Source organism: Eptatretus burgeri, chromosome 9 (assembly GCF_056783735.1).
Source record: "Eptatretus burgeri isolate ZD-2024b chromosome 9, Ebu_testis_v1, whole genome shotgun sequence".
Taxonomy (NCBI): Eukaryota; Metazoa; Chordata; class Myxini; order Myxiniformes; family Myxinidae; genus Eptatretus; species Eptatretus burgeri.
The window spans coordinates 82,348,428-82,361,878 of NC_140969.1; positions in this window are offsets into that span (position 1 = coordinate 82,348,428).

A 13,451-nucleotide genomic window follows, 5' to 3' on the forward strand; every position below is an offset into this window, starting at 1 on the left:
GGTCACACACTTGTCACTATACACTAGCTCCCCACTACATCGATGACCAAAGCGAGATGATCCATAATGATGTTGACGTCAGCCCTTATTAAATGCCTGCAGAAATCTCTTAGGCCAATAGATATGTTTGCCAGAATGAGTTTTCCTCACGTCTGATGTAGTTGTCGGTGGTAAAGTGGATGATGCAGGTGTTGCTTGGGCTGAACTCAGTGCTGTTGTTTCTAGGCTCACAGGAACAGTGGAAGTCAATGTAGCTGGAGTTTGTTCTGCTTCAGCAGTAGGACGAGTTGTATCAGACTCTTTATCCATGTAGACGACCTTGTGTCAATCGAAACTGACAGTTTCGGACTTCCCATTAAAATCTAGGATGAAGTACTTGTCCAAGAGGGAGGGCCATAGTAGAGAAGTTGCAGAGAAGCCCTGACAGTGTCGTCGCATACAAAACATGGGTGCTAGACAAAATATTGTTGCGGAATCTGGGTTGGGATTCACCATGAAGGGAAACACTCGGACTCCTCCTGAACTCTTGGTTCTGGAGGCCGACATCCCTAGGATAACTCATTGGTCCGGCGGGTTACGAAGCAACCACAAATGTCAATTAGACTTGCTAACCCTATACTAACAAGGTTCCCTGTTAGTGGATGTTATCCAGTAAAAAAATATAACCCCAGATACAAATAGTATCTGTCTGATACCATTTACCTGTTGAATTGGCCCAACCAATTGAGGTTCATGCTCAGCATGCACTTGGACTACTTACTGCCAAGTGAAACGGTGAGTGCAGCGCTGGCTAACTGGGGCAAATTGCATGGGATAAAACTTTCCATCTAACAAGAGTGCAGACTGTGCTAGACCAATATGAAGAGACACTATGAGCAGGTTGGAATAACATACCCCAAGGGTTTATTTACAGGAAGGAGGGAGCCACGAAAGTTATGGTGCACATTTAATTACAAGAGGGTATATTTACAGGGTATCTTTACAGCATACAATTCATCAATTTGTGTGGTGCAACATAAGACAATGAATGCATTCAATGTACAGAAGAGCAAAAGAGACACAGAGCAGAGTTACACTGATCTATCCAGCTTATGCACATTACTTAGCACTAACATAACAAGGTACTCATCACACTGATTTCCCTGGAAGGTAGATAAGCAAGAGAGGAAAGGTTAGTTTGAAGTGTTGGCGACCTCTTTGCCTACCCTGCACAAACACGCGGGCTCGTGCTGGTCCAAGTGTAAGGAATAATCCAAAGTGCGAGCAGGCAGACACAACCCTCGTGTATTCCTCTTGGCACGACTCCTATGAGTGCAATTGGTGACCCCTGTCAAGCAGCTGAGGCCCTACGGCCTTTTGGGGGAAACAATATGGCTGGCTGTAGCAAAAAATATGCCAAACCATGACAATCAGTCACAGAAAATGACTAAAGGGACACAGACTCCTCCTACGCAAATGCATAAGTCTGTGTGGCCACACCGAGCAGCCGGAATGTGTGCTGAAAAGGATAATGACTGTGCCTTCTATAGTGAGGAAGGGGATCCCTGCCTTACGACAAGACAGCGTTCTACACCAAAGCTAAAAGCTAAAAAGGTGTCACCTGTTCTACAACCAACAGTTACTCGGCTCCAGACGAATGTTAGAAGATTAAATGAACAGTGCTGGAGCTTAGAGGAGAAGGAAATCATCCTTCACTGCAAAGCACATTCTGTGCATGAATCATGGGGAACCAGCAGGAAAGGAGAAAGGTTCATGAACCAATTGAAACGAACGAAGTTGGCAGCCAAGGCGAAAAGAGTTCCACTAACAAAATTCATCGCAGTAGCTTCAATGATCAAAAGATACATGACCCAGGAAAGAATAAAGGAAATAACTGACAAGGCAAGACAGCAAGCTAATGAAGACATAAATCGGATGACCCAAGAAGGGCGAATCAGTATCAAAAAAAATCTGGACAAAGAAGGAAAAAGGGATATTACTATGGACAATGGAAAACGGCAGACGAAAAGGCATGAGGAAAGAAAGCACAAATACTTGGGAACAGATAATCTGGAGACTATGCCCTGATAAAGGTAATTTTAATAGGGCAGCACTAAACTCAAAGAAAAACAATATCCTCAAACAGAAAATATTCACAGAGGAGGAATTAATAATCAGAGATGAACAAACTAACAAGACAATAACAAATGACTGGTCACTTATAAATGGCGACGTACCACCAACGCCACAATGGAATGACGGGAAATTCATTTTTGATGAGATTCCGAGAGTACAAACTCCCAAAGAAAAGGAACAACCAACAGAACTTACTGATGTTACACAGAAAATAGAACAAGAGAGGAAAACAGAAACAGATGAGATTTCAAATTTAATCACAATAACAGAAACAGAAATTGGGAAACAGATTGGAGAATTGAGTAAAGAAACAAAACTGAAACCTCCACAACAGGACCAGGGAATGATAAAAGGAAGTGTTGCAGCAGTACCCGTAGGGAAAGCAGCAGTCTACTCTAAGTTACGAACTCAGATCAAATAGTACCTTTCACCCAAACAAAAACATCATAACACCCAAGCAAAGACCACATCTCCACCTAATAAACAACAATACACAGTTGAAGATACAAGTGAGGAGAATAAACCAAGCAGTCACTAAAATTCTCCGAAAATCACCTAATTTAAGAGAAATTAACGATGTGAGTTTTGCAGCAGCACTAATGTCTAAGATAAAACAACAGGTAAACAACGACACAAATAGATAGATCTGATAACCTGACCAGAAACAAAATACCACCATGGAAACAGAGACTTGAGAAGCAGAGAGACCGACTGAAGGTGGAAATGTAACAAATAGAACAATTCAAGAGGAGAAACAGAAGTTCAAAACTCATGAAAAGAATCAGACAAATATAAAATAATTACAACATGGAAACCAATGGACAAGAACCATTAGCTGCCCATAATAAACTCCAAATATGACTGATAGCAAGGAAAATAAAATAAATACTCTGATGAGGCCAACAATAGAAGAAACCAAATTTTACAGTTGGAAAACAACCCCAAAAAGTTATCCCGAGAGCTCGGGAAACAAACAAAATGTGACAACTCCCCATAAAGAGAGGACCTAGAAAAATTTTGGAAAGGTATATTTGAAGATGAAAAAAACACAACAAGGAAGCAGATTGGATACGACACTTGGAAAATAAAAAAAACAACATCTACAGGAAATGCACCCAATGACAACTGATGAAGAGAAAATTAGGAAACATCTCACAAAAGCACCGAACTTCAAATGCCCAGGCCTGGATGAGATTCCAAACTTCTGGCTAAAGCAATTATATGCTCTCCACCCTCTACTATGCTTGAACAAGGGGAACAGCCAGTGGATGAATGGTTCACAGAAGGCAACACTCTTTTAATCCCAAAATCTGAAGAAACCCATCTACCCAACAAACATAGACCAATAACATGCCTACCAATAACAAACAAACAACATTTTAACAGGTATAATCACCGATGCAGTTTATAAACACCTCACTCAACAAGGAGCTTTAGAGGCAGAGCCGAAAGGATGTAAGAGGGGATGTGGTGGAAAAATAGGCCATTTGTTGTTAAACAAAACCACACTCGAAAACTGCAAGCTCTGACAAACTAACCTATCCACTGCCTGGATAGATCCACAGCCACAAATTACAAGGTGACAGTATCCCCCCCCTTCCTGTTTTGCCTGGCTCTGGACCCACTGAAAAACCTCATCAATGAGCATCATGACCAAAGAAACAAGAAAGGTGACATCCCTCCTGTACATGGATGATATAAAACTCTTCACCCCAAATGATAAGAAATTAGCAGATCAACTGAAACTAGTAAATCAGTACTCAGAGGACATCCGAATGGAGTTTGGTCTTGACAAATGTGCCAAATGCACATTTGTACAGGGAAAAACAAGAACAACATACATCTCAATCAAAGTACAACAATACAGGAAGTAGAAAACAAAGCATCTTACAAATACCTCGGAATAGAAGAAGGCCCCCAGGTAAAACACAAAACAATGCCTAAAATAATCAGCAGAGTACTTACACAGAATAAGACTAATTCTGAAGTCGTCCCTCTCTCCAAGAAAAAAAAAACAAAGCAATAAATCAACTTGCAGTGTCGGTATTCCAGTATAGCTCTGCAATTATAAACTGGCCACAATTGGAGATCAACAATCGAGACACCAAAACAAGGAAACTTCTAACTATTCACTGGATGTTCCACAAAAACCAATGCATACCGAGGTTGTACTTACCCAGACAAGAAGGATTGAGGTAGTTTGACGGAGCTTAGGATGACATTTGTACACGAACAAGAAAACATAGACCAGAAAAGGAATCCTTAATCCATTTAGCAACAAACTTCCAAAAACAGCAAATTATGGATACCACACAGAAAAACGAAATAGAAACAAATACAGCCCAATTGATAGCAAATAGAAAAAGGAAAACCACAAAAATAAATATCAGCAGATATACTCTGACAAATGGGATAATGACAAAACAGCAGGAAGATTAAAAAAAAAAAAAGAGCTGGACAGAACAGGGATCGACAAGGAAGGCTCTTTGAAATGCCTGACTCTCTTCTTATGGTATCCAAGGTAAGCTCCACTCATAGCTCACGGACTTCCTCTCCAGTCACAGTCAGCATGTGGCTCTTCATGGAATTCTCTCATCACCTCTTCCTGTCCAGGCTGGAATTCCTCGAGGCAGTGTTCTGGGCCCTGTGCTTTTTCTGGTTTTCATCAATCATCTCTCAGACTCTCTGGATAATCCTCTATCTCTTTGCTGATGACTGTTTATGCTGATGACTGTTTTTGCTGATGACCATATGCCGTACCATCTCGCATCCCTCAGATCGGCAAGCAGTCGCCTCTTCACTCTCTGCAAATCTGGATGAAAAATCACAAGCTGGTCCAACACTTGGAACATGTCTTTCAATCCTGACAAATCGCACTCTCACGACATCTCTCCGAAAGGACCGTCTGGAATCCCCCACCCCCCTACTTTCTCAACAACCCTCTTTAAGAAGTCCTGTCATTCAATCTTTTGGGCCTCACTATCTGCCATGATATTCCTGTGAAAGCCACATATTCAAGCTGGTCTCGAAAACTCGTCGCCGACTCCGTCATGCAAAATCCTTCTTTGGCACACCTGAGCTACAAACTTCATACAAAGCTTTCATCCTCAGCCTAATGGAATACTGCTCTCCCCTCTGTGGTGGTACTCCTGCATCTCACCTAGCTCGGCTTCACGCTGTGGAAACCAAGGCATTTCGGATCATTGGCATCTCCCGCGATGAAGCGGAGACTTTGGGTCTCTCTCACTCTCTCACCACAGGGAGGTCGGTGGTCTTCCTGTCTTTCCATCTCCTCTCCGGCCTTGCACTGCCAAAATCAAAAATCACTGCTCCTCTTTTTTCCCACCTCTGGAACAAACTCCTCCACGCTCTTCAATCCCACTCTCCCCTCCAGGTCTTCAATACAGCAGTTCACCACAATCTCTTATCTTCCCCATCGAAAACCATAATCTTTTCTACCACCATTAATCCACCCCATCCATGTATCGCGTCACATCCCTCTCCCTTCCACAGATCTCCTATCATCTCCGTTCCGCACCACCTGCTAAGCAATAAGAATAGACAGGAATCGAACATTTTCTGCATTTACCATCAACACAATTTAATTTTCCACATTTAAAGAAAGATGCGATGCATCAGCAATACATAAATAAAGCAATATGTAAATAAAAAATTCGGAAATCCTCTACGACCCTCCAACAAGCTTAGTTGTCGTTATGGACGCGGAGGTTGCCTGGAAACTGCTAAGCCACGTGGTTTGATCCAAAGGAAGGAGCGAGGTCAGAATACCTGCGAAGTATGAAACTGCTGATTTGAGATTGTGATTTCAATAGCTTTTGAAGCCGTTTGTAGATGATTAAAGAAAAATTATAAAAATGTTTGCTTTCGGAGGATTGCTGAAGGAAGTATGCAATGAGTGAAACTCACGTGTGTTCGATGTGGCGCTGAACAGAGAGGAGGAGAGAGAGTACAAAGAGAGAAAGAAAGCACAAACATTGGGATCCGGAGGGATTGTTCTCCACGACGTCTGCTTTTACGCCACATAATGGCTGCAGTTGAGTTGCTGAACCGAGTAGTGTACAGTAACGACTTTCTTGTCGAAGCTGGTAAAGTGCTCCCACCCTTCTATGGTTGAACCTTTTCCCCGATTTTCCCTTCAAGGTTCGGGAATGATCCGTTCCCTCCAAGGTTCTTTGAGAGTGAGGTCAGAACACCTTCCTTCAGAGTGGATCTTATTAGTCTTGATGCCAAACAGCTATTTCAGGGCAAAGCGTGTTTTAGCGTCATTATGACGTTTTTTTGGTTGATTAATCATCTCTGAGCTATCCTGAATCAGAATCAGCCAGGTGCCAGACTCGCACCCTTGAGGAATTTTTATTTAGAAGTGAAAAACAAAATGGCCACCACTGACTTTCGATAAATTCTGTTTTGGGTTATATCTTCACTTATAATGCACTTACAAACACCATTTTGGTGTCTACTGCTATGTTTCATGTGACAGACAAGGTAAACATTGATGATTCTCTCAAGATTGGACGACAACAGATGGCGGAATTTGAATCTGGATGGCCAACAAGTTTCAACAAGACACTAACCAAGAAAGTGACCTTGATGGCTTCGACCAAAAAGAGCATCAAGCTGGATCGAAGGCCAGTATATGATACCGAATTGATCTACACCCGAGTCATATGTCTCCAACAATACATGGATATTGATATCAAGGATGTCCTCTCTTACGAACAGTCCCCTGTCCCAGCCTCCTTGTTTGATGAGAGCGGTGCGATGTGGGCTTAGTCGAAAGCAATCCTGAAGACGAAAATCCAAGTTGAGCAATCAAGTCGAATCCAAGGTGTTCCAGATGCTGTCATCATCGATGGATGCGCCATGTTATGGACTGTACATTGGCCCACAAATGGCACAGTTGAGGATTATGTAATCAACTTCATGGGAACCATCAAATACCACCTGGAGTGTTGTGACGTATACCTGATTTTCGACAGGTACATCAAAATCAGCACAAAACAAATGCCGAGATCCAGTCATGCAGGTCATGATTCAAGTCGAAAACATCAACTCAACTTACACACAACACTTCCAACGCAAAAAGTGGTCAAAGATTCTCGAAGGGGGGAGATGCGTCGAGCTAAAGCTTTGGAAAATATTTTATAGTCGGAAGTTAAAAGAGAGATTGGGCGCCAGTTGCCAATAAGCTGAGGGTCCCCCTTTTTCGGTAATGAACTAATTACTGCTCTACGACAGCTCATTGGCAATTCCCCACATTGTAAAGAACTAGTAAAGACCTCCAAAAGCTCTGGACCTAATAAAGACCAAAATGATTTGTAAAACTCGACTGTGAGGCCGTCTAGTCCAGGAGATTTTCCAGTCGGCAGAGAAGCAAGCGAGAGTGTAAGTTCTTCCAGGGAAGGTAAGGAATCAAGCTGATCCCTTTGAGTAGCACTTAACGTGGGTAGATCAGACGTGAAGTATTGAATTGCATCATTGTCAACATCGTTTGCCATAAGCACGTCTGAGAAGAAGTTATAGATCTCCCTCTTTATGCTATCTTGTGATGTCACGATGTCCCCAGTTGAGAGCCTTATGGTTTCAATTTGCCTTTGATGGGTGGTCTTTTTATCAAAATGAAAGAAAAATTTTGTTGGCGAGTCCAAATTATAAATCTGATCCATCTGTAATCGGATCATTGCACCTTTCACTTGATAGTCAACAAGATCATTTAAAAGGGCCTTTTTTTCCAGTAGCAGATGGTTATTTGTTGTACTGGGGTTGTTTGCAACATCAGATGGTAATTTCAATATTTCTTTTTCGAGTACAATCCTTTCCTTTTTTACACTAAAAGATGAGAAGTGATTGAACTGTTGGCAAAAGATGGCAATCTGTGCCTTTGCATAGTCCCACCATAATCTAGGGTTACTTAAAGGTCCTATGACATGCAAAAGTACTGAAATTTCATTTATATACGTCCTATAGGAGTTTTTCATCGTGATTTCAGATCTGACAATGTTTTTTTCACAATACTCATTCTGTAAAATGTAAAATGAAAAAAAACAAACCTCTTCGGGAACGCCCCTAAAAATTCTACTGAAAGGGGCGTAACCCACATGACGTCAAAGGCTGCACGTAAATGACTCGGGTGGGTGGTCTACGTGATTCTATTGGCTTCCTTTGTGTTTCCACATTTGATTGGTTGACTCAATCGCTTCGTTCATTTTTGCTTTAAAAAAAATCGAACATTTGGTTTTGATTAATGGATGACATGGACTTTGATTTGCTGGTAACGACAGTGAGTGTGAGAGAAATGAAGGATTTTGGTCTGAATCGGATGGAGAATTGTCGGATAACGTAGTCGCGGGAGGTGAAGTTCAAGCAGCTGGAAATGGAATACGGCCTTAGCAGTCGAGCCCGAAACAGGACAAGCAGAGGAAACTGGCGATGAAATTCCCGGAGTTCATGATGATAGGGAGGACATCGAAGGAAGACTCGGCAATAACAACTGGTTAGACTAAATCCTATTCGTAATTCAATAATGTAAATTCGACTTGCATACTGCTCGATATCAGAAGTATTTTAGTGAGGTGACATGACCAGCGCAGCTTAGCGGACATGTTTCTCCGCAGCAAATGAATCACAAGCAGGGCCGGCGCATGTCATCGGCCGTATCTCTCCGCGCATAAAACGAAGCAATCTCGCTGTTCGGATACGATGGAAACTTGTGTGCAGAACACACCTTGCGACACAATTGTCTGGAGTAGTCTGATAAATGTGACGTTCTGTTGCATTTTTATTTATTTTATTCCTACTGTCATCATGTAGCACCAGTAGAAAACAATGAAGAAAAGAGAATAATAAAAGAAAGCTACAGCACGTCAGATTTATCGGCCTAGTCGGACGGACGATGGATTTATCGTACTAGTCTAGACCAGTGTTTCTCAACCGGGGTTCCCCGGAACCCTAGGGTTCCGCAAGAGGTCACTAGGGGTTCCACGAGAAACAGTAATAAATAGGCTAATGTATTTTTGAGTAGTTTTGTTGGATTTAATATTCGTAATTTTACAATACACGTACGGCATATTGTTGGAAACTCCTTGGTTATTATAATAGAGGCTTCAACCTCTTATATTATTTACAATTACAACAACCATAGGGAATGTATTTAACGATGTCTATATGGCGCCAGTGTGAAACTATCCTCCATTGTTCCCTTAGTGTCCTTATTTGTCTCATTTATTGTTTTGTTAGAGAGAGACTGTAAAAGTTTCTCTTCCTCCTGTGACTGTTGGATATGGGAGCAGTCTCCATAAGGGACGTCCTTGTACAAGAGGACGCTCTCTGTGGGGTTGGAAACACTCATTGGGATTGGCAAGTTCGATACGATTAGATTGTTTCATTGATAACGTTTGTACAAGTGGACGTTTTTGGATTATTTTCTTCTTCCAGAAAGGCAAATCTGTTATTACATGGAATTCCAGTAATTACATTTTCACTGAATTGCCTTTTACCAGAAGGTGACACACGTGGTGCAAGGGATTTATGTTTCTTAACTTTTGAGACAGTAATGAACCCATCACTAACAGTCTTACACTGTCCATTGGCTCATTGGGAGGGGGCGTGTCCACTTGTTCAGTTAATTTATCCTGTACGTCATTGGGAGGGGCCGTGTCCACTTGTTGAACAAGTTTGTCTTGTACGTCATTGGGAGGGGGCGTGTCCACTTGTTGAACGAGTTTGTCTTGTACGTCATTGGGAGGGGGCGTGTCCACTCATTCAGCCAGTTTATCCTGGCCCTTCGTTGAAAGAGAAACGTTAACATTAATCTGCGAGTCGTTGTTATTCGGTTCGGCCGTGGAAGGCTGCGTTTTTCGAAGAGGGCAAAACTGTTTCATATATCCCACTGCACCACAACCAAAGCACTTTAGGGTGTCAGTGTTAACATATACTTGGTAATCGTGACTATTTACAGTGAACTTTAAAATGACGTTCAGAGAGGGATAATCCTTGTTGAGTACCATAAATACTTGTCTGCGGAAACATCACGTGAGTGGCACGTGCATCTTTGCAGCCCAAAGGGAGCATGATTAGAGGGGACACGCAGTGTCCATAGCGCTGCAGCGCTTTCAGGATTACATTGCTGCTCAGGAATGGCGGTACATTTGAGATAACCACTTTCTGAGCAGGAGTATCGAAAGGATACGTCATCACAAAGTGTCCAGAGTCGAGGGACAGGCCTTGTTGAATGATGAGAGTAATGTGCTCTTCGTCGGACACAAACACGGTAACTCGTTTATTCATCGGCGACGCGGCACATACCTCACCAAATCCATTATGTTCCCGATCGCGAGAACAATTGCCTCTACCGAAACGCCCTCCGGTGGAGAGCATGCGATGCCATTCTTGCACGATAACCATTCGAACGTGGCATATCACTGCGAGCGAGCAGCCAGACACAGAGACAGAGAGACAGAGAAACATACAGAGAGAGAGACATACAGAGAGACATACAGAGAGAGAGAGAGAGAGAGACAGAGAGAGAGAGAGACAGAGAGAGAGAGAGAGACAGAGAGAGAGACAGAGAGAGACAGAGAGAGAGAGAGAGAGACAGAGAGAGAGACAGAGAGAGACAGAGAGAGAGAGACAGAGAGAGAGACAGAGAGAGACAGAGAGAGAGAGAGAGAGACAGAGAGAGAGAGAGAGAGAGAGAGAGAGAGAGAGAGAGAGAGAAAGAGAGAGAGAGAGAGAGAGAGAGAGAGAGTTTTTATTATAAAAATAGAAAAGAAAGCCCCCAAATGGGAGTTACATTTTCATTTCAGAGAAAGAAGGAAAACCAAGAAACAATTTCTGAAGAAAGGAAAGGATGAATCGGGTGGGTTATATACAAAACATTTCACAAAAGGACAAACATTCCTCTCGGACTTTGCAAATAACTTCCTTTATACACCATTTTGATTCGAACTGTGGTAATCTTCCAGTTACTGAAAAGAAAGCAAAATCCAATTTAACGTGACTTATTACAAGGTTTTGGAACAAAAACAAAGCATCTTCATCATTTACTCCAACACCATCAAGTTTTCTTTTCCTTGACTTATATACCGCCATCTTTGACTGAGCAAGCAGGAAATTGGCTAACACAGCATAGGAATTTTTGTGAGGGATATCCAATCCATAGATGAACACACAAGTGTTAAAAAAACAAACCAAACTTCACAAAACAATTCCGAAGTAAAATAAATAAAGGTGCCAACCGTTGGCATTCAACATAGATGTGAAAAAGGTTTTCAGATTTCTTACAAAAAGGACATTCATCTACAAGCAGATTTGAAAAATGGTGTAACAAGTGATTAGAAGGAAGGATCCAGTGTACTAGTCTCCACTGGAGGTCACCATGTCATGGTGGTACAAGAGGGTGATAAAAACATTCCAGTTCGGAAAATAAGGGGGAGAACAAGGTAAGAGGTCTCTCCATCGAACCCTCTGCTGTGTTATTTGCCATTGCGAAATAAATTTTGCACAACCCAAATAAAGGTCTTTTTGTTTGGGAAGGCCATTGAAGCCTACGTTAAAAGGGGGACAAGGAAGAGGGCTGGCAAGAGAGAAAGCACATACGAGTTCAGGAAAGGTAAAGAGAGAAGGTATTCAATGTGCATTTTGTTCATTGCTTTGGTGGTCTTCCTCCCAAGCAGGTGCGAGCTGTGTGCATGTCCAAAGCGCACTACGTAATATGCGTGCCACGATTCGAAAGGATCGCACACCGACCAGGCTTGCCAATGCATCAGCTCCGATCCAGCTGCCGTTTTGGCTGAGAAGATCTGTGACAGATTTGACGCCCTTGTCGGTAAAGCGTTGAATAAAACACCTATCAGCAGGCATATCATGGAAAAAGGAGTTGTAGAACAAAGGTTCTTCCAGAAACATCTGTTTCATGTAAGAATGTGTAGCTCTTGTTATTGTCAGAGCTTGCCACGCATTTAGCATGCTCTGATAGAAACCAGAGAGGGGGGATGTGTCGATTTTGGAAAGGTCCATCAGGAAAAGAGAGTGGTAATAGCCTAGCCTCCCAGCCTGTTGCAAAAGGTGATGAGCAACGTTGACCCATGGTGGAGAGGGTCGCGTGTATAGCATGCGAAGAGCAACCGAGAGTCGAAAGGCCATTAGCCGGCTCTTTATATCGACCAGGCCTTGGCCTCCATCGGTCAGTGATAAACTGAGGACCCCAGGTCGCAGCCAGTGTTTTCCGTCCCAGAGAAAGGACACGAAGCACTTCTGGAGCTGTTGAAGCAACACCGCTGGAGGATGCAGCACGAAGAACCTGTGCCACAAGGTGGAGGCCACCAGCATGTTGATGACCAAGACCCTTCCACGGTGTGACAGTTGTGTGATCAGACCTTTCCATTTTTGTAGTTTACACTCAACAAACTCAAGCAGACCAGCCCAATTCTTTGCCACTGTGGTATTATTACCTAAGAACACTCCAAGGTATTTCACACCATCATTGGCCTATGACAGTGGAGCAGGAAGTCTTGGCGCCAAGTAGCACAACGGACCGAGCCAAAAGGCGCTCGTTTTGTTCCAATTTGCTTTGGCTGAAGAAGCCTTTTCAAATAAGGACAAACAATAACGAACGATGTTAATGTCATTGATATATTGTACGAATACACACACGTCATTGGCGTATGCCAGTACCTTGATGGGCCGTTCAAGCTGGGACAAACTAACCCCTGTTAGTCTACAGCACAAAGAAACCAGTAGGGGTTCGATGGAGAGAGCATAAAGCAACCCGGAAAGAGGGCAACCTTGTCTAATTCCCTTGTTAATAAACAAAGGTGCAACAAGTTCATTGTTTATCTTAAGCACACTATAAATATTATTGTATAGCATTTTAATATAAGACATGAAGGTTGAACCAAGTCCAAACCACTCAAGTACTTCGAAAAGGTAATGATGGTCAACATGGTCAAAGGCTTTCTCCTGAGGAAGGAGAATAAGTCCGAAATCTTAAGGGTTTTCCTTGCACAGTTCAATGATGTCTCTCACAAGGGAGATGTAATTGATGGAACGTTTTGGGACACTAACATTGGTCTTCTTTCAACAACGAGGATAAATAAGGAGTAAGTCGCGATGCCAGGGCTTTTGAAAATATCTTGTAGTCCATACATAACAGGGAGATAGGATGCCAATTTTCAATACTCAGCATGTCTCCGTTTTTTGGGATGAGGGTAAGAAGAGCTTGTCGGCAACTCTGAGGTAGCTCTCCAAGCTGGCAGCTTGCGTTCAAGGTGTTAATGAGTTCTGGACCCAATAAGTGCCAAAACTTCTTGTAAAAT